Below are 6922 nucleotides of genomic sequence, written 5' to 3'. Positions count from 1 at the left end.
GACACACTGTGAAGGGCTCTGTCTCTCCCTGCCTGGATTATTTGAATGGAAAGTCTCCCAGGTGACGCACGGAGTTTGTGATTAAAACCATTTTGATATATAATTAAATTAATTAATTGAATTATAACAGTAGAAGTGGAGTTTTAGACTGGGGGGCGGTGAGGAAGGGCGGGGCCGCCGCGCGGCAGGTGCGGCCGTTGTGGCCGTTGCCGCCGTCCCGTCCCGTCCCGTCCCGCGCGTCTCCATGGCAGCCGCCGCCGGCGGGACCGCCCCGCGCCCTCAGTGCCCGCCGGGCCGCGGATCGCCTCGGGGCGGCCCGTCCTCCCCAGCTCGGGGCGCTCCGTGGGTCCCGCCGTGGAGGGGCTCCGTCGGGGCTTGAGAGAAAGAGGCCCTCGTCCCGCGGCAGCCGTGAGGTGAGGCGGCTCTGGGGGGCAGCGCTGAGGGCGGGAGCGGCCCCGCAGCGCTGAGGGGCGGCTCTGAGGGGCAGCGCTGAGGGGCAGCGCTGAGGGGCGGCTCTGAGGGGCAGCGCTGAGGGGCAGCGCTGAGGGGCGGCTCTGAGGGGCAGCGCTGAGGGGCAGCGCTGAGGGGCAGCGCTGAGGGGCAGCGCTGAGGGGCGGCTCTGAGGGGCAGCGCTGAGGGGCAGCGCTGAGGGCGGGAGCGGCCCCGCAGCGCTGAGGGCCGGCGCGGCGTCCCACCGGCTCAGAGCGGACACAATGGAGCAGGTTGAATGGGAGCGGGCGCGGGGCCGCCGCAACACCGGGGCTGGATCGCCGGCCTCAGGCTCCGCCGCCACATCGCTGACCGGCGGGAGCGCGTTCCGCTCCGGGCGCGGTGCCGCTCCGGGTTTGCCCTGCGCCCCGCGCCGGAGGGCGGGCCGGAGCGGGCGGGGCGGGCGGCAGCGCCGTGTGTTTGAACCGGAGAGCAGGTTGTGGCGGAGGCGGATGGGATTCAGCCGAGCTCGGTGTCCCCCGGTGAGTGCGGGCGGGACGGGCCCCGCGTGGGATGCTCTTGCCGGAGCGCTCCGAGGCGTGGGCGGGCGGTGACCGCGGGGCGGCCCCGCGGGGGCTTCTGCGGTGGGGCCGGAGGTGGCGGGTCGGACCCGTCCCCGCCCCTCTGGGAGCCTTCGTTGCGCTTTCGTGTTGGGAGCTGGCGCTGGGTTTTGCCGGTGTTTGCAGCAGAAAGTTCAGGTGAGGGTTTACAAGGTGTAACTTTTTTTGGTCGGTTAAAGTGTTCGGTGGGTGAGACACCGTGTCTCCCGCGGGACGCTGTTGCAGCCGCTGTACAAAGGATCCGTGCCCTTTCCTTCCCCTGGAGCTGCGGAGCCGCGGCCGCCCGGCCCGGGGCACCCTCGGGAGCACCGTGGGCTCCCCGGGGAAAGTGGTGGCGCCGCCGGGACCGGGGGCTTCGCCCGGTGCTCCGAGCTGTGGCCGGGGCGGCCGGAGGCACCAGGGGCTGCTGCGGTGGCCGTGTTTGTTCTGTTGGTTAAATAATGAATCATGCCGGATAAACTTCCAGTCTTCTTTTGGGCCCTTTGCCCCGTCTCTTGGAGGATAAAACCGACTTTTGCCTTATGGCGAGGGAGGCTCTGCTTGAATGTTGTGTCGGAACAGTTGCAGCACCCGGTTCCGTGATGAGATAAAGCCAGAGAAAACTGCAGCCACTTGGTGTGCCTTAGATTTAAACCAGACTGTGTTAAATGAGGCTTAACGTAAAATCCTGACCCCGCTGAGGGGAGGACATCACCCGGAGAGTGTCGCAGGAGCTCGCTTGGTTGCAAACCTGTGCTGAAATAGTCAAACCTCTTGCTGCATTGAGTCCTTCCTAAAAATACCTTGTTTGAGGGCTGATAATCTACTCCATAAAGCTTTTTTTTTTTTTTTTTCTTCCCAAGAGAAAAAAAAAGAAAGTACAACGAGCTGGGAATTACAGTCTGTGCATGTTTTGTTGTAATTAAGCAGCTGTATAATTCTGGGAGCTTCAACTCTAGCTGACCAAAAAGTGTTTTTAGAAGAAGTGTTATTAGATTCCAGGGAGAAAGATATAAGGCTTATCTGATGAAGTAGTCATAGGCTCTTTGTTTAAAGTGTGCTTTAACTCCTGAGCTATAAAGCACAATGTTTGCCTGTTTTCAGTGGACTCTCCTGATTTACTTGTCCTTGGGACTTCTGGACCATATGTTACAAAACTTGGAGGAAGCAAAAGAAAACTTTGGGTGTCTGTTGTTTTGAAATGTGAAAGAATATCTGCACGTAAGTTTACTAAAAAATTAGGATTCAACCCTGCAACAAGACACACAAATAAAAGATAATGTGATATATGGAAAGAAAATGCGGACTTTTTGGGAGGTGAGAGACAGCAGAGTGCGTGCATGCTGTGAAAAGTCTTAATGTTTCTTTGAATGTTAGCTCCCTGCATTAAGTTTGAGAACATTACTTAAAAAACCCAAGCCAAAACAAAGAGCAAACTCTGAAGGATGCTTTTTCTAGGTTTAAAAAGGCCAGTAGGCTGTTATAGAAAAAAAATACGTTATATCAGTTGAAGATGTATGATTTGTGAAAAATCTGACCGGTTGCAGATGCTTTCTGCTTTTATGCTACCCATTGTCTAAAAAAAAAACGGAGATCAGCTGGTGGTTTTGGATCAAGCGGTGCACAACTTATTATTTTAACAATACTGGCTCAGCTTGGGAGGTTGCCTGGGGAATTGATTTAATGCTTCTGTCCTTTCACCCTGTGAGGCGGGTGTCCCACGATGACTTTGATCAGAATCACCAGTATTTGTAAAGAGGAATAAAATTTTCACTCCGTAAAAGTGAAGGAGAGGCCACCCGCTATTAACAGATCCCAGTTCTGCATGAGTCGATCTGTAATTTAAAACACTGTCAAGACATACTCGGGGCAGTGAAACAGTTTTATGAGCAGCATCAAAATGCAGAATGAAAATTAGTCCTCTGTTCAATATTTAACTTCCCCTTTGTTTCTGGGGAAGGCTTTAATGCTGAAGCTGTGTATTTCTGTTGATTCTACAAAGTAATCTCTCCATAAATAGAATGGTTCTCATTTAATGAAATCTGAATTATGATTTTTTTTTTAAGGTGTCACTCAAGATCCAATTTAATTAAAATCGATCACTTAGATGGCAAAACCAGGGCCACAGCTACACGGGGTGGTGGATTTGGGGAGAAGTAGGGGGGGGCGCTGTTCTGGCTTTGGATTTTTGTTAATAAATTTAAAGAAGGCTGAATGTTAAAAAAATATCACAAGCATTCCAAAATCAAAGCAGGGGTCTATTAGAGACCTCCTGTATTGTCTTCTACAGGACAGTTTTCCCTGCCCGTGTCAGAGGAGCTGAGGCTGCCGTCTGTAATTCCCTTGTAGGGTCTTGCAGAAACTTTTGTTCGTGCTTCAGATTTACTTGGGTGAGTTAAAGTGAAGAGGCTTTATAAGCACAGTTATTAAGTGTTTTCCTCTTGGCACAGTAGGATGCAGAGCATGTTCTGAGCCGTCACGATGTCTCTTGTCCTGGAAGGCTGTTAGAGCCACGAACCAGGAAAACGTGGTTCCCGCAGGTGGTGGAGCAGAGCCGAGCAGTGTGCTGGAGGTTAACTGGTGTGAACCACGGGCTCTGCCCTGGGCTGGGGGGAATCTGTCCTGGCTTCTGAGTCCGTAAGGGGAGCACTGCTGAGGTTGGTCAATGCTAGTGCAGACTGATCTAGTTGCCAGGAGAGGTGTGGGTGTACTTTTTTTTTCCTTTTCTTTGTTGTTTATTTTAGAAAACCAGAATTGTTTTCTGTAACAAAGGTGATTTCCTTGTTCCTGTCTCTATGGGCACTGAGGGCATTATCATTACTTTAGAGGTGAGATCCAGAAGGTGAGCCACTGTCGTCTGCTGCAGACAGGCACTTACTAAGGTTCCCAGAAGGGCAGTGGGAGGGGAGAGGTGGGCAGAGCTGTGACAGCCATTTGGAAGCAAGCACCTGTTGCAGTGCTAGAAAAAGCCAGGGACACGATGCTGGGGATGCAGCGTAAACCTGTGGGGGTCAGGTCCACCAGTAAACAGTGCAAAACCACTTCAAGGGCGCTGGGCCATGTGCGACAGTCTCAGTAAGAGAGGTCCACGTGAGTCTCTTCAACCTGCAATAAGTCAAGGTTGCTTGCAAGAAATGTCGAGTGGAGACAAGCTGCTGTGTACAGCAGCCCATGCTTCATTACGGACCAGATTTATTGGAACCGACGCAAAGTGCATGTTGCTGTGCGCACTGGGCATGACCAAGCGTGCAACTGGGATGGAGTGCGGGATGTGACGACTGTAGTTGTGTGGGTCTAAATTGGGCATTGCTGAGCCTCTTTGCTTGGTCTTAGTTCCAGCTGCAGGTGATTGACACGTTGGCTCATAGTGTCCCCACAAGAAAAAAGGGAAGAATATTGGCAATTACCAACTGTGTCAATTGATGACACGTGCATGGGTCTTGTGGTCTTGGTGTGCAAGGTAGGTTTCTTCAGAAGCTGTCTGCTGAGCAATAGAGGCAGCAGTGTGCCAACGACGTGGAAATAACTCCTTAAAGAGGAGAAAAACAAATTCCATTTAGGCTTCTTGAGGAATGGGGAGCTAATTCCCCTTCAGGGTCTGTTGCCGTGGGCAGTCAGTTCAAATGCTTTCTAATGCCCTCCTCAGCAGCAGGTTGTGCTGACACATGCTTTTCATGACTTCCCAGAAAGAGCAGAGAAATGACTCGAAACAAAAGCTGCATCAGAAGATGGGAAGATGATGTTTTGCTGTTTGTCAGCTGTGGATCGGGCAGATGGGAGTTGTCCATGGCACGGACTGATACACCCTGACTGGCCTCCCGCCTGCGCTGGGTGGGCTGCCGGGGCAGGAGCGGGGCTGGGACCTGTTGGCCAGACACCGTGTGTGCTGCTGTGTGTGACATCTACCTGCTCCTCCCCAGGAAAGGGAACTGTATGGAGCAAATTGTGGGCATCAGTCCTCTGGTGTGACCCAAGTGAGATGCCATTAGGGTTAGGTGGAACCTCACAGATCACTGATGATGGTAGGAGGGAGATGTGCAGCCACTGCCACCTGCTTTCTGCTTCTTCAGCACCAGCCCGGTGGAGCTGGGAACAGTTCCCTGAGTGTCTCAGGCAGAGTGTTGGTGCTGGAACAAGGGACCAGACTAGTTGGGGACAAGGAAGAGAGCTGTGGTATGATGTGGCAGGAGCTGTGACAGAAGGCAACAAGTGATGATAATGCTATTTCTTGCTGCTGTCGTTTCTTAGTTGACATAGAACACACATATTTAGAAGCAGCTTTCTCAACCACTTCAGCAAACTGACATCAGAACTGTAACTTTGGTGCTTTTTAAGTTTTTTGTTTATAGAAGGTACTTTAAATTCTGGAAAGTATCCATACATTTATATAAGAGTTTACACTGTAGGTAGTTGAAACTTTGTTTTTTAAGAGTAACACTGATTTGTGGGCAAAACTTGTCTTTGTATCAGCAGTATAGATCTATCACACAGCTACCATGCCTTGCCTGTTCTGCATGGCTCCTGGAAGTGTAACTTCAGCAACATTCATGCAGGTTATTATGAGTGAACATAGATATTTGATGCTGATTAAAGTGGAGATTTGCACAGATAATGTTTGGAACCCTTAGAGGCTGGGCTTGTATGACAGTTAAATCTAAATCTGCATGAATTCAGACCAGCTTAAATGCTTAGCCATATCTGAGCGACTGTTAGTGGCTTAGTGAAAGAAGAAGCCCAAGACTGCAGATGGGTGAATGCCCCATGAAATATTGTCATATTAGGATTTTATAATCTCTTCAGATTCGGTTTTCAGGTCTAACTATGGATAAGCTTTTCATTTGATGGCTACTTTGTTTTGTGGATACAGCCCATGTGCAGCAGCTGGTCTCTGAAAGCTTGAAGGTGGTTCCACCAGAAGATTTGTTGATACTTCTTTAGAAAGTGAAAACATGAGCTGGAAACAGCAGCTCTTTTTCTCGTGTATAAAGCCTGAAAAGAAGTTCCTGTTGATAACTACTGATAAACTAGCCTAGGAGAAATCCTGCAGCAGGTTTTAACATGCTCCAGGGAAAGGAAATTGGTGAGAGTGTAAATTTTCCTGGTTGCATTTTGTGGTATAAACAGAATTGCAAATGACTTCCCTCCCTCTCTTCAGTATCTGTTATTTCATAATATTAGTATAGCGAAGGGATGAGCCCTTGGACTATTGAGAGCATGTTCTCGGATAAGTGTCTTCTCTGATTTCCACTGCAATGTGTTTGTCAAGCTGCTGAGTGCTGAGGCACCTTTAGAAATGTAGATCTTGATTGAACTCAGAGGTTGTGCAGAAAGACCAGTGATCACATCTGTTCTCCATGTGTGCAACTGAGTCTTCTGCTTACTCTCCAACTTAAGGTAAATCAGTTAACCCAGTTCTGTTTCAATAATGGATGTAGATCTGTTTGTGAAGCCACATTGCATAGCTTTTGAATAGTATTACACCTCAGTATTCTCCAAGGAAAGTTCAAAGTGGTCTTTGTACTGTGATTTGGTGTTTACTTTTCCTGTTTGCAATAACTGGCAGCTCACTGGATGCACGGTGGCATTCAGCACGGACTCTGGGATCCCCCACCGCCACCACAGCTGCCAGACTAAAGACCAGTGTTTCTGGACAGTATATTCCTGCTACTTAGTGCCAGCCAGCTGGGCTTTCTGCCTCCCACACAGATGTCTCGAATGCCCATAAGAGTGCCCTATGGCCGGAGCTGCAGCTAATACACTGTTATTTCCAATTACTTAGTGTGTCCTTTGCTTGACTCTGTATTGCTCTTATTTTTAACCTATTTTTTATTTTGTTTTCTATTATGTCACTTGTAAAATTTATCATTAACAGGTATCTGAAACAAGTGCAAGCT

General features: G+C 49.9%; 1 protein-coding gene across 4 annotated transcripts in view; it reads left to right on the top strand.

The window, feature by feature from the left end:
- The first annotated feature begins 379 nt into the window (after positions 1-379).
- The window catches only part of PLCH1 (phospholipase C eta 1), a 71933-nt gene continuing 65390 nt past the window's right edge, over positions 380-6922 (top strand). For 3 of the 4 annotated variants that reach the window (XM_082055732.1, XM_082055731.1, XM_082055729.1), the window contains exon 1: positions 882-971. The gene's annotated coding sequence lies outside the window, so the exon portion shown is untranslated. Of the gene's footprint in view, positions 414-881; positions 972-6922 lie in introns of those variants that run through there. The other variant, XM_082055730.1, reaches the window with a different exon arrangement.

Source organism: Streptopelia decaocto (assembly GCF_964273445.1).
Source record: "Streptopelia decaocto genome assembly, chromosome: 6".
Classification (NCBI taxonomy): Eukaryota; Metazoa; Chordata; class Aves; order Columbiformes; family Columbidae; genus Streptopelia; species Streptopelia decaocto.
The sequence above is the reverse complement of the archived record's forward strand: the minus strand, read 5'-3'. Positions and strand labels throughout refer to the sequence as shown.